The sequence below is a fragment of the Mustela nigripes genome, chromosome 7 (genome assembly GCF_022355385.1).
Source record: "Mustela nigripes isolate SB6536 chromosome 7, MUSNIG.SB6536, whole genome shotgun sequence".
NCBI classification, from domain to species: Eukaryota; Metazoa; Chordata; class Mammalia; order Carnivora; family Mustelidae; genus Mustela; species Mustela nigripes.
In genome coordinates, this window is record NC_081563.1 from 108,156,731 (window position 1) to 108,184,342 (window position 27,612).

Here is a 27,612-nt window from a genome sequence, read left to right on the forward strand (position 1 = left end):
CCAGGATATAAAATCAATGCACAGAAATCAGTTGCATTTCTCTACACCAACAACAAGACAGAAGAAAGAAATTAAGGAGTCAATCCCATTTATGACTATACCCAAAACCATAAGATACCTAGGAATAAACCTAACCAAAGAGACAAAAAAATCTGTACTCAGAAAACTAGAAAGTACTCATGAAAGAAATTGAGGAAGACACAAAGAAATGGAAAAATGTTCCATGCTCACGGATTGGAAGAACAAATATTGTGAAAATGTCCATGCTACCTAAAGCAATCTACACATTTAATGCAATCCCTATCAAAATCCCATCCATTTTTTTTCGAAGAAATGGGACAAACAATCCCCAAATTTATATGGAACCAGAAAAGACCTTGAATAACCAGATGAATATTTTAAAAGAAAGCCAAAGTTGGTGGCATCACAATTCCAGACTTCAAGCTCTATTACAAAGCTGTCATCATCAAGACAGTTTGGTATTGGCACAGAAATAGACACACAGATCAATGGAACAGAATAGAGAGCTTGGATTGGACCCTCAACTCTATGGTCAACTAATCTTCGACAAAGCAGGAAAGAATGTCCAATGGGAAAAAAACAAACAAACAGTTTCTTCAACAAATGGTGTTGAGAAAATTGGACAGCCACATGCAGAAGAATGAAACTGAACCATTTCTTTACACCACATACAAAAATAGACTCAAAATGGATGAAAGACCTCAATGTGAGACAGGAATCCATCAAAATCCTTGAGGAGAACACAAGCAGCAACCTCTTTGACCTCAGCCACAGCAACTTCTTCCTAGAAACATCGCCAGAGGCAAGGGAAGCAAGGGCAAAAATGAACTATTGTGAGTTCATCAAGATCAAAAGCTTTTTGTATAGCAAACAGTCAACAAAACCAAAAGACAACTGACAGAATGGGAGAAGATATTACAAATGACACATCTGATAAAGGGTTAGTATGTTAGTATCCAAAATCTATAAAGAGCTTATCAAACTCAAACCAAAGAACAAATAATCCAATCAAGAAATGAGCAGAAGACATGAACAGACATTTGTGAAAAGAAGACATCCAGATGGCCAACAGACACATGAAAAAGTGCTCCACATCACTCGGCATCAGGGAAATACAAATCAAAACCACAATGAGATAATACCTCACACCAGCCAAAATGGCTAAAATTAAGTCAGGAAATGACCGATGTTGGAGAGGATGCAGAGAAAGGGGAATGCTTCTACACTGTTGGTGGGAATGCAAGCTGGTGCAGCCACTCTGGGAAACAGCATGGAGGTTCCTCAACAAGTTGAAAATAGAGCTATTGAAAATAGAGCTACCCCATGACCCAGCAATCGTACTACTGGGTATTTACACTAAAGATACAAATGTAGTGATCCAAAGAGGAACATGCACCTGAATGTTTATAACAGCAATGTCCACAACACAACAGCCAAACTATGGAACCTAGGTATCCATCAACAGATGAATGGATAGAGAAGGTATGTGATACATACACACACACACACACACACACATACATACACATACAGTGGAATACTATGAAGTCATCAAAAGAAATCAAATCTTGCCATTTGCAACAATGTTGATGGAACTAGTGGGTATTATGCTGAGCGAAATAAGTCAATCGGAGAAAGACAATTATCATATGATCTCCCTGATATAAGGAATTTGAAAGGCAACGTGGGGGAGGGGGGTTGGGGGGTAGAGAAGGAAAAAATAAAACAAGGTGGGATCAGGAAGGCGATAAACCATAAGAGACTCTTAATCTCACAAAACAAACTGAGGGTTGCTTGGGGGAGAGGGCCTGTGGAGAGGGTGATTGGGTTATGGACATTGGGGAGGGTATGTAATATGGTGAGTTCTGTGAAGTGTGTAAGCCTGATGATTCACAGACCTGTACCCCTGGGGCAAATAATTCATTATATTTTAATAAAATAATTAATTTTAAAAAGTTAAAAAAAAATCTAGGATTTACAGGAGAGCTGAGTCAGTATTCACAGATGCATGGTCTGTACTCCAGCAAACTTCTGAGTGGTGCTTTTCACCAGCACCTAGTCTTGCTGAACTTTTCATGAATGCCAAGCGAGAACTCCTTTGACAGAGGCCAGCTTGTCACTTAGCCTGTACTCAATAGTAGAGCCTTGAGCATACACAGCAAAAGAAGGAATGTGGAAGAAAGAACCTCACTCTTCCTCAGCTGAGGATGTTAGAATGTGACAAGCTTGAGATCCCCATTTCACAAACACCAGAATGGGAAAACACCCCTTCCCCTACTGGATTTTCAAATAAAAACATGATTAGAGCTAGACAAAAATTATGCATGCCTTTGGTCCAGGACATGGGAAGAAAATGAATCAATGTATTTATTACAATAGTAATTGCTCTGTTTGTAATTTTCTGCTGTGGTTAAAATATTATCTGCAGAAAGAATTAAATTTAAAATGACTTTAAATTGAGTCTGAATTGATGGTAAGCATTAAGAGCTCATAAGTTTTCATTTTTACATAAATAAGAGGTGTAGGATTAGGGAAAAGAAGAGAGGAAGAATTTCTAGACACAAACCTCAGTGACATCTCAAATTCATGTACCTATCTTTTAGGTACAAAACTAAAAGATATTTCTATAAGTGAAATGTATGTTAGCCATGTTTCTGTTCTTTAAAGAGAAAAAGCATATTAGAAGGCACTTATGGGAATTATGAAATAGTCTTTTGAGTATACTTTGTGTAAGTCAGATTCTTAACCATTTCATGCTATTCCCACTCAGTTCAACAGCAACAGAGAGATGCTACAAGAATGTGACTTTAAAGACCCAACCTGTCCTTTTTAACTTGGAGAAAGGAATATTCAAAGGAAACTAAAAAGGTTTTATTTTCTGAAAAGCTGTCCCCATAGTGATCAGGAAACTGTTGATCCTATTCCCCATGGAAAAGGAAATGGGAAACAGAATTAGAAATAAAAAATAATTTATCCCAGTAGAAATAAATGGAAACAAGCTGCTGGACTCAAATATTCTGTGAATGGACAATCTATAGGCTGGACTCGTCTACTCATTAGCATAATGGGGCCATGACATTAGCAATCAAGATGTCCTTGCAAATACTTCTCCATTTCAATTTCTGCCAAAGAAGGAAGTTGGACTCAATACCTAACATGTGACACATTCCAGATAAGCTATCACCTGATGTTTAACCTCCAGTGTAAACTAGATCAGCAACACTCAGAGAATTAGAGTTTTGTTTTAATCTAGCAACCTCACATACTTAATGTCACTTTCACACACACACACACACACACACACACACACACAGTGCAAAGTGCACATGAACCAACATAGACAAAATAAAACACCTTCCACGTTAACTTAAGGAAACTTTATAAATGTTCTCCATCCATTTCCTAATCTGTAAAATGAGGGTGTTGGATTAGATTAGATCACCTTTATAATCTCTTCTAGCTCTAATGATATATCAGCTGAGTGAGAACTGGAAGTATATGGGGAAAAGTGCATGTGGTTCTTCGAAATAGGACTCCATGAGCACTCCAATGAAATGTCCTAATGGCCCTATTTTGACAACTCTAAAATTATCCCTGATCCTTAAGCCCAGTAAATGTTGCATAGTAATGCTTTATTTTGTCAAAATACACAAGGTCTTTTAAAGCTTAAGCTTGGAATTGGCCCATCACCACTTCCACTGCATTCTTTTGGCCAAAACAAGTCACAAAGTCAACTGAGACTTAAGGTGTAAGAAAAGAGACACCTCTCTCAATGAATGGAGATACCACTGCATACCACAAAGAAAGAGCTTGGATACAGGGCAGGGTGGAGAATCGGGATATTTTTGCAATCAATCCATCCATTATATAACCATTGCCAAAAAATCTGCTTACTGCTAATAAATTTCTTTATCTTCATTAGTAGGGCTTCCAAACTCATTTTTAATCCAGAAGGACCCATATTCCATTCCAAATACTGGTATATGCATAGCTATAAATTATGCCAATAGCCCAACTTGTGGACTCATTTCCTTTTATTGTTCAAATTATGTAAGTTCAATCATTATTCCCTACCCATGAATTCCCACAGTATTCCCCAACCCAGTCACAGTACTCCCCATAGTTTTTTCCACCCCTGAGTATTCTCCTCTTGACTGTTGGGGATGATGAAGTAAAAATCATCAAATCTTACTGTCAATATATCTTTCTTCAATCTAGATGAAGAGATATGTACCTGGGCCATTTCAAGATCTCATTCACCTGGAAAATTAATGGTCAGCCAAGGGGTATGGGAAGGAGCAGTAAGGGAATTGTTCTAAGCCCCACTTTGATTTCTGCAAGGACTCTTGTGCTTTCTTTAACCTTACACATTCACTGGCATCTGTGAGACAAATTTTCTACTTTTCTTTTTGAATTAAAAATTAAAGTTCCCAGGGGAAATTATGCAATGGGAAATTGACACTTCAGTAAATTTGGCTAACACATTTTATTGATTATGGTAAATCTAATTATTGCAATAAATCCTGGAAAAAAAATATTATCCTTTTCATGCTCCAGTGGTATATATTCCTTCCTATTAGGGTAATGCCTACTTGATTAGAATCTGCTTCCTCAAAGTAATAAATAAATCAGGGAGTCACTCTAAACTAAGTTTGCCTCACTCATCTTGCAAAATCTTGACTTTTTAACTATTTTTATAGACTGATGGACATGAAATATGACAACACTTTAAGTACTCAAATAAGCATTAAAGTTTTATTTTAATATACTGCATGAACATTTTAAACTAAAAGGAAAAATCTAATTACATAATTGTTGCTACTTAGAACTCTGGATTCTGGGTTCTTTTTTCTTTTACTATTTTTTGTGGGGCTTTTTGAATTAAAAATAGTTAAGTTGTGCCTAATGTGAATCTTATTTTCTTTGTTACAATTATTTTGGGCTCAGTGACCTGTGAAAAGTCAGACTCTTGGACTTAGAAAGCTTCATTTCACTTTTTATCCTGGGATTGGCTGATGTGTGATTTCTCTGCCCTCTGGCCTGTGTCTCTCCCATCACTCCTCATCTTCCCGCAGGTCACATCAAGAGGCCATGCCCTGAGGTTGGGAAATAAGACTGTCAAACAAGGTCCACCAGAGGTGAGGAGACCCTTTTGTTCACCAGTGTTGGAGGTTTAATCTGCTCTAGGATGCAAATCCTTATCTTTGAAACACAAATAATTTACTTCCTTTCCTCTTTTTTTTTTTTTTTTCTGAAATAGAAGAAAAAAAAACACACTGGAAGTCAATTTTATTGACTCTTTGACAACCAAAGCAAGCAAGAAAACCCTCTAAGCTATTCTAGATACCTATATGTGGAAGGTCAAAAATAAGTATTTAACTGAAACTTCTTCCAAGGCAAATATCTGTATAGTACAGGTCACTCATACTAGATTCAGTCAAGATAACTTTGACACTTACTTCTTGAGTCCCTCAAACTTTCTACCACAAACAAGGCTGTTTGTATCTGTTTCTCAAAGATGCATTTTTCAATAAGGTGAATAAGAAGTAGTAAGTGAGAGCAAGCTGAAGCAGAATATAAGGCATGAAATACATTCATATTTTATATATTCAGTAAGGTATAGTAGAGTCTAAAACCATAAATAGACCCCATTCCTAAGTCAGCAACTTATAAAAAAGTTACTTAGCATTTTTGAACCTCAGTTTCCTTATCCATGGGAAGACAATAATAACACAATGAGTATAAAATAATGAGAAGACCACTTTGTATTTTTTACACTGCTGTTAAGGAGTATAAAAATATTATCTGTAGGAGTATAAAAATATTATCTGTTGGTCCAATACAAAGGACCTGACAATGGAGGATAATTTAAAATGCCACAACAGCAACTATGCCATGGTGCCATTCTTAACGCTCCAAAGTCTAGATAAAACAGATTTCTTGTGTTTATTAAGAAAATACTGACTTACGTATGGTTTGGATTCTTCAAAAAAATTATACAAGTCACTCAATATTCAGTTTGATTTTGGAGGGATCATAGAGGTAAAGAAGTGGATCTCGGCCAGTATTATTCCAGTTAATGGAAATATAAATGAAGTAATATCTCCCAATGTAATGGCAATATAGGCTGTAAGTCTCACATACCAGTTTTTTTATTATTTTTAATTAGCACTTATCACTTATATAAAAAAGATTCTTTTATTTTTATTTTATTTTTTCAGTGTTCTAAATCCATTGTTTATGTACCACACCCAGTGCTCCATGCAATATGTGCCCTCTATAATACCCACCACCAGGCTCACCAACCTCCCACCCTCCTCCCCTCCAAAACCCTCAGTTTGTTTCTCAGAGTCCACAGCCTCTCATGGTTCTTAAGTATTTTAGACTAACACCCAATGCTAAATATTCTGTTTTTTTCAAAGTAATTTCTATTAATTTTTTCTCTATTAATCTTTTTCTCTCTTTTCCACTTTCTACATTCTTAAAGCAGGACCATTTTTGAGATTCTCATAATTCCTACAAGCTAAAAGCTGTACCACATTTATTCCTTTTAAAGGTGCTACAAGCACAACTGTAAGAAACTGTTATCTTCATAACTCAGAACTCCAGAATGCATACTGGATATGGTATAGTGCTAGTGAATTATTCTGCAGTTGTCATAACTGGATGTTGGCTTTTCTTTCATTATGTTTAATTAGCCAACATTTTTTATATAGTGTTCAATGATTCATTCCTTGCATATAACACCCAGTGCCCTCCTTAATACCCATCACCCAGTTATACCATTCCCCAACCCCCTTCCTTCTGTAATCCTCAGTTTGGTTCCTGGAGTCCAGAGTCTCTCGTGGTTTGCCTCCCTCTCTGATTTCTTCCCATTCAGTTTTTCCTCCCTTTCCCTATGATCCTCTGAGCTATTCCTTAAGTTCCACATATGAGTGAAACCACATGATAACTGTCTTTCTCTGCTTGACTTATTTCAAGTCAAATTATTATGCTTGACTTAGCATAATCCCTTCCAGTTCCACTCATGTCAATGCAAATGGTAGGTATTCATCCTTTCTGATGGCTGAGTAATATTCCATTGTATATATGGACCACATCTTCTTTATCTACTCACCTGCTGAAGGTCATCTTGGCTCCTTCCATAGTTTGGCTACTGTGGGCATGCTGCTATGAACCCTGGGGTGTAGATGCCCCTTCTTTTCACTATGTCTGTATCTTTGGTAAATTGTAAATACCTAGCAGTGCAATTGCTGGATCATAGGGTAGCTCTATTTTTAACATCTTGAGGAACCTCCATACTGTTTTCCAGAGTGGCTGTACCAAATTGCATTCCCATCAACAGTGTAAGAGTGTTCCCTTTTCTCTACATCCTTGCCAATACTTGTCGTTTCCTGTCTTAATTTTTACCATTCTAACTGGTATCTCAATCTCTATGCTATCTCAATGTGGTTTTAATTTGTATTTCCCTGATGGCTAGTGATGTGGAACACTTTTTCATGTTCTTGTTAGCCATTTGTATGTCTTCTTTGGAGGAGAGTCTGTTCATGTCTTCTGCCCATTTCTTGACTGGATTATTTGTTTTTTAGATGTTGAGCTTGAGAAGCTTTTTATAGACCTTGGATACCAGCCCTTTATCCATAGTGTCACTTGAAATTATCTTCTCCCATTCTGTGGGTTGCCTCTTAGTTTTGTTGACTCTTTCCTTTGCTGTGCAAAAGCTTTTAATTTTGATGAAGTCCCAAAAGTATATTTTTGCTTTTGTTTCCCTTGCCTTTAGAGACTCGTCTTAAAAAGAAGTCTCTGTAGCCAGTGTCAAAGAGGTTACTGCCTATGTTCTCCTCTAAGATTCTGATGAATTCATGTCTCACATTTAGGTCTTTCACCCATTTTTTATTTTAAGATTTTATGTATTCAGGGGCACCTGGGTAGCTCAGTTGGGTTAAAGCCTCTTCCTTTCAGCTCAGGTCATGATCCCAGGATCCTGGGATCAAGCCCCAAAACAGGCTCTCTGCTCAGCAAGGAGCCTGCTTCTCTCCCAACCTTTCTGCCTGCTTGTGATCTCTCTCAAATAAATACATAAAATCTTTAAAAAAAAAAAGAAAAAATATTTTATGTATTCATTTGACAGAGAGAGCACGAGTGGGGAAGTGAGGCAGAGAAAGAGGGAGAAGCAGGCTCCCTACTGAAGAGGAAGCCTGGACAAGAGTTTGATCCCAGGAACCTTGGGATCATCACCCAAGCTGAAGGCAGATGCTTAACAGAATATACAACACTGGTGCCCCTGGATGTTGGCTTTGAAGAGGAAGTTAAATGTCCCCCTGAAGTTTAAGATGAGGGGACAGTCAAATGCTAATGTCAAATGTATTTTTAATTACTTATACTCTAAGGTAAATGGAAAAACAGAAGTTCCACTAATTTCCAAATTCATATGGACAATAAAACATAAATTTGAGATGACATTTAAAATCACAAGAATCTGCTCAAGTCTTTGCTAGAAAGAAATGATTGTCTAAAATGAGGCTTTGTCAACATACCTATCAGTGCATCTTTTCTCTCAGTTGCCTTGCTAATCACAGATACTGTTAAAATGCTATTTGAATTTTATATTTGTCTTCTCCTTATGATGTTTTCTGTTATACTACATTTGTACTAACCATTGGATAATTGGTCATGCATCTGCTCTTATTGTCACCTAGAGTACCAGGCTTTCAAATCTAAGTCTGGAGTACCAGTATTCCTTCCTTCCCTACCTCAGACATTGTCCTACCTCACCATAAGATGCCATCATAATTCATTCAATCATTATTAGGAAGCATATAACCCAGAAATAAACAGCACACAACCTTGACTAAAATACTTCACAGCAGCTGTGTCAGAAGACCATCAGTGCCCAATTTATGGTCCCTTCTGTGTGAATGCTATTGCTCATTTCTTGGAACTAATTAAAGCAAAATGACTTAATAAAACTTCCATGGCGGAAACAAACAACATAACAGCCACAGCATTTCAACTAAATTACCCTAATGTATCACTGACAAAGGCTTGTTAGTCTTGAAATCCAATTTATCTGTTCAAATCCATTTGTTCCTCTTTGTGCAGAGTTCTTTTTGAAGTTCTTTGGAGGCCTGGAATTAAAGGAAACAGCAGTACTTAGAGGGCTAGGATAATAACTAAGTAACTAATTGCATCACTGGCATTACTGAAATAAAGTCTTACTTGGTGAAGACTTAAGAAACCTTGTGTGAATGATGAAGCTAAGATGTTTCTATTAAGTGAACTCATGTTAAAAGACATGCCTAGCTAGCAGGCTCCTAACCCTAGCACTCAGCTTCCACACCATTTTGGTGGCAGGTCTTCTCTTTCAGTTCCATTATTTTTCTCCTACATTAACTGTTGGCCATAGAACAAACTGAGAAAAAAGCCGTAACACTCCATGCAGTGGCATCTCTGTGTGTATGGCGTTAACCTACTCCAGTTGGTATGTTAAGTTGGCCATAGGCCATCTAGTACCCTTATCATGCCTCAGAAAATGGTGACTTTTCTCAGAAATAGCTTTGGATGAGGAAAGAGAGTCCATTATGTCCTATTAATACATTCCAAGATCTCTAAGTGATCATTTAACTTCTTATGGTCTTATTTTCTATTTTCTATTTGAAAAACAGAGAACAAATCCCTATCCTCCAGCCCATGTGCTGGACTGTTCTGAAGTTTGATTGAGTTATGGAAAGTATCTTGGAAATTATAAAGACTTAAGTAAATACAAGATATGAAAATATCACCTGGTCATATTCACTTCCTGTCAATATTATATTTAGTCTTATTACAAATGGGATTAGTCATAACCTATATAATATTAAAATCCTCTTTGAATTCACTATATGAAAGAAGCAAGCCTTTTTTTTTTTTAAGATTTTATTTATTTATTTATGTGACAGAGATCACAAGTAGGCTGAGAGGCAGTAGAGACAGAGAAGAGGAAGCAGGCCCCCTGTTGAGCAGATAGCACAATGCGGGGCTCGATCCCAGGACCCTGGGATCATGACCCGAGCCGAAGGCAGAGGCTTTAACCCACAGAGCCACCCAGGCGCCCCGCAAGCCTTTTTTGACATGATGAAATTTCAACTTATTTTGTATAGGTGACTTACTCTCAAATCAGTCTTTACAACATACTTTTTTTTTTTACTATCAACAAATTAATTATTTTATTTTATTTATTTATTTATTTTTGGGGGGGTATGTGCTTTGGTGAGTGCTGTGAAGTGTGTAAACCTGGTGATTCACACACCTGTACCCCTGGGGATAAAAATATATGTTTATAAAAAATAAAAAATTAATAAAAAACACAAATTAAATATTTTAACCTGGCTTTGTCTTTCTTTCTGTTCAATGCACCTAGACTAATATTTCTATTAGTCCAACATGCCATTCATTTTCCTTAGAGTAAAATCTTTTTCAACTCCTTCATATCCTAATGGAAGTTAAATAGGTGATTTCTAAATCACATTTCTCTTTATCTATTCATTATCCTATTTCCTCATTTTCTCTCATTCTCTCACACAACTGCAGGATGGATCCAGCATTTTCTCACTTACATCCTGGAGCTCATTTCCCAGCAAGCGGTTTAGGTCTCATTTCAGTTTTTTGCATCTCAATCCCTTAGCCCCTTAACAATTCCTGCTCCCCAGCTGCCTAATTCATCTTCACACTCACATATAAGATAAATTATCTGCAACTTCATATGGAACGTGTTTTCTGTCTTATATTTTACATTTGAGGAAACCTCATTTAAGTGATATTTCTCACTAATTAGTGAAATAAGACAAGGGATAAATTAAGGACTGAGTGGAGGGTCAGATGCAAGCATTGCCCTAGATCTCAGAGAGCAGGTATGCATATTTCTTCCCTTGTTATAACAAAAGAGTATATATATTAAGAATGGTTATTTCAGGTCTAAAACTGCCCCTCAAGTTCTCGAAGCCATAAGAATATTTGACACACAGGCATTATATTAGTTATCTCTGTCACCTCCAATAAGAGGCAATTTGTGGAGCGTACTAACACCCAGGATCTTTTATGTGCCTTGAATAGGAAACAATAATGAGTCATCCAAGTTGCTTGACTTTGTAGTTTAGAGGTGTCAGTTATTAAACTGCAGTGATATGAAGCACGTGCACAGGGAGAGAATATTGTTGAGTATTTTTATAAGGAATTAGTCAATATAATTGCAGGCTGTAAAGAGACTGTTACACAACTTCAGTACATGTTGTAAACACTTCATCACATGACATCTTTCCATGTCATAAATACATCATCAGAGACGATTATGTCCTCTAATGATGACTTCTTGCATTCATTCATCACACAAAAATGAATAAATGCCTAAGAGAGCATAATATGTGCAGTTTTTCATTGCTATGATAACTCCATCTCTAGAATTTCTTATGGTATCTTGTATATTTACATAGGTTATTATACAGCATGTAGATAAGTATATTTGTTCTTTGCTCCTTATTCTTACAACAACCTTTAGCTAAAGCTAATAAAATCTGACCTGACCTATGTAGTTTGCCAAAAACAAATATATATGTGTGTATATATATATACACACATATATATTTTTTTTTACAGAAAGATGAGGAAGGGGGCGCCTGGGTGGCTCAGTGGGTTAAGCCGCTGCCTTCGGCTCAGGTCATGATCTCAGAGTCCTGGGATCGAGTCCCGCATCGGGCTCTCTGCTCAGCAGAGAGCCTGCTTCCCTCTCTCTCTCTCTGCCTGCCTCTCCATCTACTTGTGATTTCTCTCTGTCAAATAAATAAATAAAATCTTTAAAAAAAAAAAAAAGAAAGATGAGGAAGATAAGTAGTTTGCCAAAAACAAATATATATGTGTATATATATATATATACACACATATGTATATTTTTTACAGAAAGATGAGGAAGAGAAAATGAAGAAAGTAAAAGGAGAGGGGCGATAGGGAGAAGAAAGAGGAGGAAATAAAAAAGAGCAGTTTAAAACTCCTTAAAATTATTGTGTTAGCACAGCCCTATCTGTGTTTGTGTATACATGTGTTAATTCTTTCAGACATGTTTGACTTTAGACATGCTTTACAATTAAATTTACATAAGGCAATAGAACTGGTCATTCTCTATAATTAGGGTTTTAATGTTAATTTTAATTTCTTCTTTAGGACCACATGTTATATATGATCACTAATTCATAAGTTCTACTTTTTTTGCTCTATTTTCTAAATCCCATTTCTTAAAGAATGGTGTAGAGGAAAACACCTATAAAATAAAATAAGACCAAAGCAATGAAGCCATGCATTAATTATTCTTGGGTCTCCAAAGCCTCCTGGAAATGAGGCTAGTGAAGCAGCCTTGATACCATCTTCTACCTCCACCATAGAGGCTCCAATTATATCTGTTTTCTAACTTGGGTATTAAAGTATAAAATACATTGAACTAAATAATACCCACGTTTCTTTGAACTTTAAACTCCCATGGTCTTTTATTTTTGTATGATTACTGGGACTATCATGGGATGGTGGTAGCAGGAAAGAGGAAATCTCAGGTGGGCCCTTGGCCTAGGTCTCCCATTCACTGAAACCTATAGATCTGGGCTTTTAAGGTTATACGAAGTGAAGTCATATGTAGTCGTTGTGTTTGTGTATGCCCATGTATAAATGTTAATTTGTTAAATACAAACATTTAAATATCTCATAATTGCTGTGATCCTGAATTGGCACTGCCTCATTTTCAATTGCACTAGGGATCTCAAACCATAGAAATAGGGATTTCAAACCATAGAAACTTATTCATTTCTTAACCTCTGAGGGGTTGTGATGATCACCCAGCAATATCTTGGCAAAATCAAAGATGTGCATTCCATCTTCAAGTTTAAGAAATCATCCAAAAGACTGTGAAATTCCTTAACTAATCAGATCATGCTCCAATAAAAAAAAAAAATTAAAAAAAAGAAGGGCTCTTCTTAGGGGCTGAGAATTTTAAGTATCAGCTCACTTGGTTTATTCATTTAATCCTTAGGATGACCTATTGTTAGCTATTATTATCCCAATTTTCAGATGAGGAAGGTGAGATTTAGAGAGGCTAAACAAGGCAAAATCAAACACAGTAATTGGGCACTATCATTCAAACTCAGTCAGGCTGCTTCTACACACCAAGAGAGTAATTACCAAGTTCTATTTGTATGAATGTTAATATAAATAACTGCTCTTTTCCCTTTGGAACATATGGCAAATGGCCAAGATTTAAATAACCCATAAAAGGGGCAATCTTCCTTTTATCTATGTGCTTTTGTGTTAGTCCCTCTAATTGAGGATAGTAAAATGAAACAAAAAATTAAGTTTAAAATTAATTTTCTAAAATTTGTGAAAATAAGTATAAAAAAACTTTAAATAACTAAACATCCAAATGATGTTTTGGTTAAATTTGTGATTATTCAATCTTAAAAGAACACTAATTATTTTGTAATTATATACACTATATACATTTATATATGTATGTGTATATATGGAGGTATATTTTTATGTGTATATAAACACATATGTGTATATATGTTATTTGGTTATTTATGTATATATATGGAGGTATATTTTATGTGTGTATATATACACATGTGTATATACACATATGTGTATATGTGCACATATGTGCATATATGTGTATATATGTATATATACACACATATAAAATATACCTCCATATATACATACATAAATAAAGTAACCAAATAACATAGCAAAACATAGCAAAATAATTTAAGGAAATTTAAGGAATTTAAGGAAATTCATTTAGATGTAGCATGGAAACTTCTGAAAAAAAGAATCAATATTCAAAATACAACAAGAACAAAAAAGCCTCAGTTAAAAAATGGGCAAAGGATCTGAATAGATATTTTTCTCCAAAGACAATACACAAAGGGTCACGTGAAAAGATGTTCAACTTTCAAAACAATCAAAGTCATATCATGCATACTTTATGGCCACAATGCTATGAAACTAGAAATCAACCACAAGAGAAAATGTGGAATGAACAAAAATACACAGAGGTTAAGTAACATGCTATTAAACAATGAGTGAATCAACTAAGAAATCAAAAATCACATGAGAACAAATGAAAATGAAAACACAAAGGTCCAAAATCACTGGGATGCTGCAAACGTAGCTATAAGAGGGAAGTTTACAGCCAAAGAGGTTTGTATGAAGAAGCAAGAAAAATCTCAAATAAACAATCTACCTTTATACTTAAAGGAGCTATGAAAAGAAGAACAAACAAAATGCAAACCTAGAAAAAAGGACAGAAATATATATACATATACATTATATGTATAATATGTATATATGTATGTATAATATATATATAATATATATATAAGAGCAGAAATAAATAATATAGAAACTAAAAAAGCAATAGATCAGATCAACAAAACCAGGAGCCAGTTCTTCAAAAAGATCAACAGAATTGATAAACCTCCAGAAAAACTCACTTAAGAAAATAAAGAAAGGACCCAGATAAACAAAATTACTAATGAAAGAAGAGGAAAAAACACCAACACCACAGAAATACTCACAACTATAACAGTGTATTATGAAAACTTATCTCCTACCAAACTGGATAACTTAGAAATGAATAAATACCTAGAAACATAAAACCTACCAAAACTAAAACAGGAAAAAATGGAAAATCAGAAAAAACCAACTACCAGCAATGAAATTATATCGATAATCAAAAAATTCCCCCCCAAAAAAAAGTCCAGGACCAGGTGGCTTCAGAGGAAACTTCTAGCAAACATTTAAAAAAAAAGAGTTAATACCAATTATTTTCAAATTATTCCAAAAAATATAAGAAAGAGAGAGAGAGAGAGTGAGAGAGAGAGAACTACAAGCCAGTATCTCTCAGGATATAGACAAAAAATTCTCAACAAAATATTAGCAAACCAAATCCAACAATATATTTTAAAAAATCATATAGCACAATCCAGTGGGATTTATTCTTGGGATGCAAGGGTGGTTCAATATTGGCAAAACAATGTGATACATCACATCAATAAAAGGAAGGATAAAAAAGCACATTATCATTTCAACAGATGCAGAAAAAGCATTTGACAATGCACAACATCCATTCATGATTAAAAACCCTCAACAAAGTAGGTCTAGAGGGAGCATATCTCAACATAATAAAGGCCTCATGAAAACCCACAGACAACATCATATTCACTGTGAAAAACTGAAAGTTTTTCCCCTAAGGTTATGAACAAGACAAAGATATACACTCTCACCATTTTTATTCAACATAGTCCAAGTCCGAGCCATAGCAACCTGAGAAGAAAAAGAAATAAAGGACGCCCAAGTTGGTAAGGAAGAAATAAAACTTACACTATTTGCAGACAACATGATACCATGTACAGAAAACCCTAAATACTTCACCAAAAAACTACCAGAACCGATAAATGATTTCAGTAAAGTTGCAGAATGTAAAATCAATGTACAGAAATTAATTGATTTGTATATGGTAATAATGAAGCAGCAGAAATTAAAATTAAGAAAACAAGCCCATGAACAATTGTACCAAAACCAATAAAATATCTAGGAATAAACATAAACAAAGAGTGAAAGACTTGTACTCTGAAATCTATAAAACAGTGATGAAAGAAACTCAAGAAAATGCAAAGAAGTGGAAAGATGTTCCATGCTCATGGGTCAGAAGAAAAAAAACTGCTAAAATGTCTATACTGCCCGCCCAAAACTACAGATTTAATGCAATTCCTATCAAAATATCAATAGTATTTCTCACAGAACTAGAAAAAACAATTCTAAAAATTTGTATAGAATCCCCAAAGACCTAAAATAGTCCAAGCAATCTTAAAAATGAAAAACAAACTTGAAGGTATCAGAATTCCAGATTTCAAGTTATATTACAAAGTAGTAGTAATTAAAACAGTATGGTGCTAGCATAAAAACAGACACATAAATCAACAGAACAGAATAAAACAGAAAACCCTGAGACAAATCCAAACCCAAATATGGTCAGTTAATATTTGACAAAGGAGGAATGAATCCCAGAAGAGAGCACAGGCATTAATCTCTCTGACATCGGCCAAAACATTTTTCTAGGTATGTCTCCTGAGGCAAGGGAAACAAAAGCAAAAATAAACTATTGGAACTACATAAAAATAAAAAGTTTCTGATGTATGAAGAACACAGTCAACAAAACAAAACAGCCGATGGTATGAGAAAAGATACCTGCAAATGACCTGTCCAATAAAGGGATGGTATCCAAAATATATAAAAGAATTGATACAACTCAATACTCAAAAAATAATTAATCCGGGGCACCTGGGTGGCTCAGTGGGTTAAGCCGCTGCCTTCAGCTCAGGTCATGATCTCAGGGTCCTGGGATCGAGTCCCGCATCGGGCTCTCTGCTCAGCAGGGAACCTGCTTCCTCCTCTCTCTCTCTGACTGCCTCTCTGCCTACTTGTGATCTCTCTCTGTCAAATAAATAAATAAAATCTTTAAAATAATAATAATAATTAATCCAATTACAAAGTTGGCAGAAGATATGAACAGACATTTCCTCAAAGAAGACATCAGATGGCCAACAGACATTTAAAAAGATGTTCGGGCACCTGGGTGGCTCAGTGAGTTAAAGCCTCTGCCTTCAGCTCAGGTCATGATCCCAGGGTCCTGGGATCGAGCCCCACATCAGGCTCTCTGTTCCGTGGAGAGCCTGCTTCCTCCTCTCTCTCTCTCTCTGCCTACTTGTGATCTCTGTCTGTCAAATAAATAAGCAAAATCTTTAAAAAAAAAAAAAAAAAGAAAGAAAGAAAGAAAAAGAAAAGTCGTTCAGTATCACTTGCATCAGAAATATGCAAATCAAAACTACAATGAGACAGCACCTCATACCTGTAAAAATGGCTAAAATCAAAACCACAAGAAACAAGGGTTAGCAAGGATGTAGAGAAAAAGGAACCCTCATGCACTGTTGGTAAGAATGCAAACTGGTGCAGCCACTGTGAAAACCAGTATGGAGGTTCCTCAAAAATTTAAAAACACAAATACCCTATGATCCAGGAATCACACTACTGGGTACTTAACCCCAAATTACAAAAACACTAATTCAAAGGGATACAGGCACCCCTATGTTTACTGCAATAATAGCCAAATTATGATACAATAATAGCCAAATTATGATAGCAGCCTAAGCGTCCATCTACAGATGAATGTATAAATATGTGGTACACACATTGGAATATTGTTCAGCCATAAAAAAAGAATAAAGTCTTGTTATTTACAACAATGTGCATAGAGCTAGAGAGTGTAATGCTAAGTGAAAAAAGTCAGTCAGAGAATGACAAATGTCATATGATTTTACTCATATGTGGAATTTAAGAAAGAAAACAAATGAGCAAAAGGAAAAAAAGAGAGAAAGGCAAACCAAGAAACAGACTCTTAACTATAGTGAACAAACTGATGGTTATCAGAGGGGAGATGGGTGGGAGATCAATAACAACAAAAAAAAAAAAAAGAAAGAAAGAAAAGAAAAGAAAAGAAAAAAGAAAAAATAGAAATTAAGTCATTTTCAAGGACAAAATAAAGGAAAGGAATTATAAAAATTTCATATGAATACATCTAGGGCAAAGGAATATAGATAAATAGTTTGGGGCTCTAGGAGAAGAATTTGGAAGTCATGCCCCAGGATAAATTTTCTTTAAGATCTGAAAAATTCATGTGAATTTTAAAAATTGTTCCACAGTATTTGCAGATATTTGTTTCCTGTGTCCCATATCTTTTTTTTTATTTTAAATTTTTTATTAATTATTATTAATTTATTTTTTATTTTTATTTATTTTTAAATGATATTTATTTTAATTAATTAATAATATGAATTATTTATAGTAACATATAATATATTATTTGCCCTAGGGGTAAAGGTCTGTGAATCATCAGGCTTACACACTTCACAGCATTCACCTTATCACATACTCTCCCCAATGTCCATAACCTAGTCACCCTCTCCACACACACCCCCCACCAGCAACCCTCAGTTTGTTTTGTGGGATTAAGAGTCTCCCTCCCGATCCCATTAAGTCAATCAGAGAAAGACAATTATCATATGATCTCCCTGATATGAGGAATTTGAGAGGCAGAGTTGGGGGATAGGGAAGGAAAAAATATCCCATGTCTTTAATAAAACCAAAGTCAAAAGAAAAAAAAAATGCTTAACATCTCTAGTTATTAGGGAAATACAAATCAAAACCACAATGAGATACCATTTCACATCCATTAAGACAGTATTATGAAAACAAAAACAGAAAATAGTTAAGTGTTGGAGAGGATATGGAGAAACTGGGGCACTTGTGTATTGCTGGTGGGGACATAAATTGATGCAGCTTTTGTAAAAAACAGTTTGGGATTATGCTGAGTGAAATAAGTCAAGCAGAGAGAGTCAATTATCATATGGTTTCACTTATTTGTGGAGCATAACAGATAGCATGGAGGACATGGGGAGTTAGAGAGGAGAAATGAGTTGGGGGAAATTGGAAGGGGAGGTGAACCATGAGAGACTATGGACTCTGAAAAACAATCTGAGGGGTTTGAAGTGGTGGGGGTGTGGGAGGTTGGGGTACCAGGTGGTGGGTATTATAGAGGGCACGGATTGCATGGAGCACTGGGTGTGATGAAAAAATAATGAATACTGTTATGCTGAAAATAAATAACATTAAAAAAAAAAAAAAGAGGGTGCCTGGGTGGCTCAGTGGGTTAAGCCCCTGCCTTCGGCTTGGGTCATAATCTCAGGGTCCTGGGATCGAATCCCATATCGGGCTCTCTGCTCAGCAGGGAGCCTGCTTCCCTCTCTCTCTCTCTCTCTCTCTGCCTGCCTCTCCATCTGCTTGTGATATCTCTCTGTCAAATAAATAAAAAAAATCTTTAAAAAAAAAAAAAGAAACAAGAAATTAAAAAAAAAAAACAGTTTGGTGGCTCCTCAGAAAATTAAATGTCGAAATATGATATAGCAATTCCATTCTGGGCACATACCCAAAAGAATTGAAAGTAGGGATTCAAACAGATACTTGTGCATTAATGTTTATATTAGCATTACTCAAAACAGTCAAAAGGTAAAAACAACCCAAATGTCCATCAACAGATGCATGGAATAAAGAATGTGTGATACAGATGGACAGATACACATATACATATATAGCTATAGATATAACAATATTTTTAGCCATATAAATAGTATGACAAATGAAATATGACAGAAAAGGACAAATACTGTATGATTCCACTTATGTGAGATACCTGAATGGGCAAATTCATGGCCAGAGAAAATAGAATGGTGGTTGCCAGCAGGTGGGGAGTAGAGCTGCAAGGACTCAGCTTAACGGGTACAAGCTTCCATTTGGAAATGAGAAAAGTTCTGCTAATGGATAATGGTGATGACTGTACAACAGTGTGAATGTACCATAATCCTAGGGCACCTGGGTGGCTCAGTTGTTAAGCCTCTGCCTTCGGCTCAGGTCATGATCCCAGGGTTCTGGGACTGAGCACCACAGCAGGCTCTCTGCTCAGTGGGAAGTCTGCTTCTCCCTCTCCCTCTGCTCCTCCCCCTGCTTGTGTTCACTCCCTCTTGCTCAATTCTCTCTCTCTCTCTGAAATAAATAAAATCTTAAAGTAAAAACCACCCTTAATCCTATTGACTTGTACTTATAAAAACGGTTAATATGGTAAATTTTTATTATGTATACTTAACCACGATAAAAATAAAGAATGGTGAATATTCTTGCAAGATTCCTTTTGAAATAACCAAATAACATCCTCTAATTCACAATCTTGTTATTTTCTTAAATTCTGGCCATAGAGATGGCCAAAATACTTTCAGCTGAAAAATTCAGCTATTCACTGAATATCTTGAACTACCTCACACAGTCTACTTGCTGGTCTTCTGTACATTTCAATTACAATGTGACCACAAAGAGGGAAAATTATACACTAAAAATAGATTCATTCAGTATGTACTGTCTCTATAATATATTTGTAGCTGTGTTATTACATTGAGGAGACAAGATAGAAAAAAAATTGAGAGAAATGTAGAAATGAATCACATTGAAAGTTAATAAACTTTATTATTTTCCATGCATCCATAAACCCACCCTAAATCCAAAGGACTGGATCATAGCTCTACACTTCCTAGTGGTGATAGACAAAAATAAAGTTTGACTCAGCCTAAGAGGAAAAGCCTGACTCATTAAACTCAAAGCCCTGACTTCCGGGAGGTATTTGGGGCAAATTCTTGATGTTGATCCCTAGAAGAGAATAAATGGAGAATTATCTCATACATCAATGAATGAAAATTATTAAATGAATTCAATTATTAATTCAATGAAATTAATTCAATTATCAACTTTAATGAAAGGAAGAGATTAATACATTACAATATTGATATTTTGTAGAGTTGAAAATATATTTATATTGATATTTAAGAAATATATTCTTAAATAATCTCCAACTAAAGTTTATAAAACCCAAAAGTAATTCCATCCACAAGAAGGTTTCTTAGCTTGATTATCTAAACAACACTGCCCAAATTCCCTAAATAAGTGTTTCTTGACTTAGTTCAGCTGTACAACGTAGACAAAAGATAGGAGAAAGTAATTACTAAAACTGGCCTCTGCTGTTTCATCTTGCAGTACAGTTTTGTGTCCACAAGAAGGGAACCATAGTTACCCATTTCTGTAGCTTCTCTCATAAAATGGGGGGGGGGGGGGACAGAAAGTTTTTGCTCTATGTAGGTATACATGATGTGAGGGGATTTGTTTCTGAACAGGCTTCTATATATGTTAACTCTGGTGTGCTTTCAACTCTAGGGAATGCACAGAGACAATAAACCAACACAAGGCAGTGTCCAAACCCTACACACACACACACACACACACACACACACACACGCGCCTTTTCTAGTTTTTCCTCTACTGTTGCAAAGATTTCCTATACTAATCCATTGATTGCCTGCTTTACTGTGTAGGGAAATATGTCCTCATAAAACCACCTTGTCCTTTCATACAAAAAATACCACTCAAAGCATTAGGAATTCTCAGCAATGTGAATTAATCAGAGCCATACAAAGATGAGAATTATCATGAAGACTGCAGTAAGAAAGAATCAACTGTTAACTTCAGTTCCAGGTTAAAAAAAAAAAAAAAAGGGGAGGTTTTTATGGCCCCAGGCTAACTGTACACTCTGCCTTCCTTTCCACCAACACTCCCCAATTAGAGGGTGGCTAAAGGAGCCTCCCTCTCTGGGATTGAAGGGATGGTGTTGCTATGGGCATTGCTGGAATGTTTCAAAAGGACAGGGCTGGGGAGGGAGAAACTCGCTGGGGCAAGGGGGGGGGGAGCTGGCTGGTGGGGACTGTGCATGTTTAATGAGTTCAAACCTCTTCCACAAATTAAGTGAAATATTTTAAAAGGAAACAATATTACTTAAGTTTTATTTGTTTCAGCTACTTGGTTACAACTCCACACGGACACAATTAATGGAGGAAATAGAGTATTTTATAAGCCCAGGTCTCTCCGTCAATCTATGACCAAGAGAAATTCTTTGCCTTAATCACCATACATTCCTTTCGGATAGCTAGTATATTACCAAAATAATTATCCCAGGCCTAAGAAAAGATTTTGTCTAGTCACTCCCCAAAAAGTTTTAACAGTTGGGAAATAGAATGTTCCTGTATAAATCAATAATAAACTTTGTCCTTTCTCACAATATTTGCACGTGTTTTTAAGCAACACCTAATAATGCACTATTTCATGTGTACATGCATGCACACATACTCCCTCCACACACACACACACACACACACACACACACACACACAGGCCATTGAAAGCTAAGTTTCCTTGTAAATCTAAAAGTGATAGGCAGACTGGATGCTCTGAAAGTCCTGTTCCCAGGAAATGAATCCCCTTGTCCAGCCCAGATGTTGTACTCACCAAAAAAAAAAAAAAAAAAAAGGTAAGTTAACAGCTTTTAATTGATCATGCAAATAACAAATGTCCTGGAAAATAGATACATTAAGAAGGAAAAAAAAAAGCAAATGCAGCTAACAAAATCACTCAATTTGCCCAAAATTTAAGGAAAAAGCAACTAACTCTAGAAAGTACTAGGTAAAGAAAAAACATTCAAAGTCTTTGAAGAATGCTGGAGATTTCAATTCATAAAAACCTTTTTTTTCTTCCATCAGCTGGAATAATGACATATTTCACAAAATTCCTAACTGATTTTGTTTCCACAATTCTAACCTTTGAAAATAAACCACATCAGTATTTTGTTCAGAGAGGATAATCTCAAATGCAATGTGTCCCTTAATTTCCTTCTTCCATATGCAAAAAAAAAAAAAAAAAAAAAAAAAAAAAAAAAACCCTCAAGTTAGAGCATAATGAAGTTGAAATGTTAGCAATCCCTGAGTGACTGAGACAAGCTAGGGGTGTCATTTTGAGTATTATCCTCAAATTCCATCCTAACATTCTGTTTAGACACTAAAAAAGGCAGCCACTCCAAGTTCATCAGCTGAAGTGTAGACTGTGTGAACATTCCTAATCTCAGAAGAGCATGGCAAAATAAATAATCACTCGACTCACTTTGTTTCTGCTTTTCCCTTCCCTCCACACCTATAAATATGGTTTATTGTATACATAGCTTTTAGGGTCAAGTATTAATGGTGAGAACCATTAAGAAGGCAAAGGTCAGTGGCTCCTGACTTTGGTGACCCTTAAATTTAATCTAGCGTGGTAGGAACAGAATTAAAAGTGAGGAACTTGCAAAGTGAGAAAAAAAACCTGCTTTACCTACACAATTGGGCAATAACAGAAAAATGAAAGAAATTTAAACAATAAAAATGAATTTCATGATCTAATTACAGACCCAGAGTTAAAGGTGAATAGTCATAGCCAACTGCCATGCATGGAGGCTGAACTCTGACTTCTTTAAAACATCATGTGGTTTCTGGGATCCAGCAGTCTCTTTGGAACTTTATCAAACACCAGGCTTTATTTTTATTTAGCTTTATGTCCACTTCAGTAAGAGAAATGACAAGACAGCATTTTGGAAAATATAGAAACCAATTTCTTCAGCCTGGCTGAACTTTTATCTTTCAAAATAAATCCTTCAAATCAGTCACATTTACACCTATTTTATATCCCTTTTCAACTTGAGAACTTGGTATTCTACTCTGTTCTCTTGCTCTCCCTTCCTCCACCTGTTTTCATTTAAATATAACACTTATTTTCCCTTGTGATTTGAAAGATAGTTTCACTCATTTTTTAAAATACCAATAATGCATTTGTTCTGATTTTAGGGTTTTTTTTGTTCTGATTTTATATTGTTATCATTTCCCTTCAATAATTTCTTTCCTGAACTTTTTAAACCTATGCTAGGAAACCAATGTCTGAGACTCTGATCAAGTTAGAATTGGTTTTCAACTTTTAAAATAATTTCAGTTTTTTAAAAAGTTGTAAAAATAGCACAGATAGTTCTTACATACCCATCACACAGCTTTTCCAAATCTTAATAACTTACTCCATTATAGTATAATTGTCAAAACAAAGAAATTAATATTCTTAATGCAATTAACTAATCTATAGGATTTACTCAAATTTCACCAATTTTTCCACTAAATTTGTTTCTTTCTTTCCAGGATCCAAGCCAAGACCCCACATTGCATTTTTTTTGGGTCATTTTTCTCCTATCCCTTATCATCTCAGGTCCATGACAGTTTACCCTTCCTTATATCTCATGACTTTGACTTTTTTTAAATCAGTTTTTTCATGCAAATCTCTATAAGGTCGATCTGATTTTTTTCCATTATTAGGTTGATTTTATGCATTTTTGGCAAGAATATCACAGAAGTTATATTTTTCCATTCTCAGTGCATCACAGCAGGAGGTACATGATGTCAATATGTCTTACAATGGTCATGTACACCTTGATCTTTCAGTTACTTTGGTGACTGCCCAGTTTCTCCACTATAAAGTTATTATCTTTCTCTTTGAAATTAATAAATATCTTGTAAGGAGGTACTTGAGACTATGAAAATATCTTCTTTCTTATCATATTTTGTCCCTTAATTTGAGCATCCATCAATGGTTTTTGCCTCTAATTATTACCATAATTGCTTAATGGTGATTTTCTACTTCCCTCATTCCTTCTGTATTTGTTGATTAAAATTCTACTATAATAGAGCTATCCCTTCTCCCATTTTATTTATTATTCAATTATTTGTATCAGATACATGGATATTTACTTGATTTTATGGATTAGAATTCAATGCTATCATGTTTTGGCTCACATTACTCCCAGTTTTGGCAAAGAGCCCCTAAAAGGTAGATTCTGTGTCTTTCTGACATGCTTCTATGATTTGCTCAACACTTCTTAACATCTGGCACTGGAAGAGATTGCAAATTCACCTTATATTTTCTCTACCCCAACCCCAGCATCAACCAGGGAGTCCTTTTTCCTTTATTGGTGAATGATATTTAAAAACTAAAATCTTGATGGAAGGTATGTCTAGCGTTACTTAGGAAAAATATATATGTATATTAACCCACATATACAAAAACATCTCTATTTTTGTATCTATCCATCTATATATTTGTATGTAAAACCACTTTATACTAATACCTCTGATTTTAATGAACTACGACAGTGTTTGTTCTAGCCTTCCCTTTTTTTCTGGTTTGTAGCTTCTTCCTCTGCCAGTGAGGAACCTGGCTCTCAATATCCAGTTCACTCACTTCTTGGTTCATTCCTAGTAAGCACGGGAAGTAGTTTCCAGAGCTACTAACCTATACATATCAGAAACAAAGTCACTAACTGTAGCACAATCCTTTATGGTAGTTCTTTTCTCTTTTTACCCTAAGTACATAAACAGAATACTGTCTTTTGCAGTCACTTAGCTCTCCTCTTCACCACCCCTCTGCAAGAAGGTTATGACAGTATTTAGTCCAGTACGCACACATGCACGTGCATGCACATACACAAACTACTCATTTAAATTAATAATTGCAATCATTCATTTATTTTTTATCACATAATCACTATCACAGTTCAAAGAGTCAGAACTATACAACAAGATAAATGGAGAAGTATTACTCACCATCTGTACTGTCCCATTTTCTTTACTCCTTTCATAGACACATGCACACATCATAGGTAACTGGCCTTTTTCTTCCCCTGGTTTATCCTTCCTATATCTCCTTTTGGCACAGATGAGCAGATACGTGCATATTTCCCAATATCCTATTCTTTCTTACATGAAAGGTAGGACACTATAGGTACCTTTTGTGCTTTGGCTTTTTCATTTAACAGTATGCCCTGGAAATCACCCTATATAAGTTTCTCATTTTTCTTTACAGCTACACAGTACTCCACTTATGTGGTTGTACCATGCATAGTTTATTCAACTATTATTGGTTGTTTCAATATTTTAATATTTTAAATTAATTAATTAATAATAAATTTTTAAATAAAAATATTTTTAAATCACAAATAATGCAGTAATGAATAACCTTGTTTGTAATTATTCTTACACTCTTGGAAGTGTCCTTAAGATAGATTTCCTTATGGTAGAATTGCTGGATCAAGAGACAAGGGTACATGTAGTTTGTTATATATTGCCAAAATTCTCTCCAGAAAGTTCTTCTAGATTGCATTCCTTTTTAAAAAAAATTTATTTATTTATTTATTTGAATAAAGAGAGAGAGAAAGAGAGGGAACACAAGCAGGATGAGTAGGAGAGAGAAGCAGGCTTCTTGCTGAGCAGGGACCCCCAATGCTGCTAGATGTAGGGCTCAATGCGGAGCTTGATCCCAGGACCCAGGGATCATGACCTGATCCAAAGGCAGACACTTAAAAACTGAGCCACCCAGACACCCTTCTAGTTTGCATTCCTACCAGCAACATGAGGAAATACATGTTTCCTCATAACCTTGCTAATAGAATGCATTGTCCTAATTTTAATCGTCTAACAGGTGAGAAAAGAAATTGTTTTAATTTATATTTTTCTAATTATGAGTGAGTGAACATTTTTATATGTTTAATAATGATTTTCATTTTAATTTTTTAACTTGCCTGTCTATATCTATTTCCCATTCTTTTATCAGATTTTTAGCCCTCTGTCCTTTAATTTTTAAAAGTTCTTTATACATTAAGGATATTAACTCTTGGTGGTAACAAGTAATTTCTTCCGGTTTTTCACTTGTCTTTTGACTAGTTCATGATTTTTACTGTAGTCAAACTGATCAATCTTTCTTTTATTATATTTGGATTTTGAGTCTTGAGTAGAAAATCTTTCCCTGGGCTGAGGTTAAGAAGAAATCCATCCATGCTTTCTTATACTACTTATGTGATTTCATTACTTTGTGTTTAGATTTTTAGCCCATTTGGAGTTTACTCTTATATATGGTATGAGATTTCAATACAATTTTTCTTTTTCTCAAATGGCTGACCAGCTGTTCTCACACCATATACCAAAAACTTAGTTTCTGCTCAGTGGTTGGAGCTGCCATTTTTATCATGTACTAAAATTCCATGTGTACTTAGGTTTATTTCATGTTTATTATTCTATTCCACTAATTAGTCTGTCCATGCTTCATTACCACACTGTTCTGATTTTATAAGCTTTATAGTGTATTTCTAATTCCTAGTAGATGGTTACTTTTTCCTTGTGTCCAGATTCTACTTTTAATCTATGACCTATAAACTTGGGGCTATATATAGGGCCAAGAACTAACACAAATGTGTGATGCTGACAGGGCTTAATTAAAAGGGAGTGATGGAAACTAAGGAAAAGAAGAGAGTTTGAAGAAATCAGTTTTTCAAAAGGTACATACGCTTATCTCAAATATAAGCAAATAGAATAAAGGTGTCCATAAATTATGTGTAAATTAGTTCTTATCCTTGTATTTCAGAAAGAAAAGGAATAAGTTATCCTTACAGTGATTGCCCTTTGCTGTCTCAAAATGCTTATTATACAAAGTGAAAGTGGCTAATTACAAAAGAACTATGAATGGAGTTTTAGTAATATTTGTAATTTGTTAAATTATGTGTTATATAAAATTATAACATTATACAAAATATAACAGTAAATAAAATGTATATTTAGCTTTGAGTCATCAATACATGGAAAGAGAAATACTAATTTTTTTATTGTGTTATGTTAGTCACCATAAAAAACATCATTAGTTTTTTGGTTTTGTTTTTTTTTTTTAAGATTTTATTTATTTATTTATTTGACAGACAGAAATCACAAATAGGCAGAGAGGCAGGCAGTGAGAGAGAGGAGGAAGCAGGCTCCTTGCTGATCAGAGAGCCGATGCGGGGCTCAATCCCAGGATCCTGAGATCATAACCTGAGCCGAAGGCAGAGGCTTTAACCCACTGAGCCAACCAGGCACCCTGACATCATTAGTTTTTGATGCAGTGTTCTAAGATTCATTGTCAATGTACAACACTCAGTGCTCCATGCAAAATACTAAATTTCAGATTACTTCTCAAATATATTGAAAAAGCTTT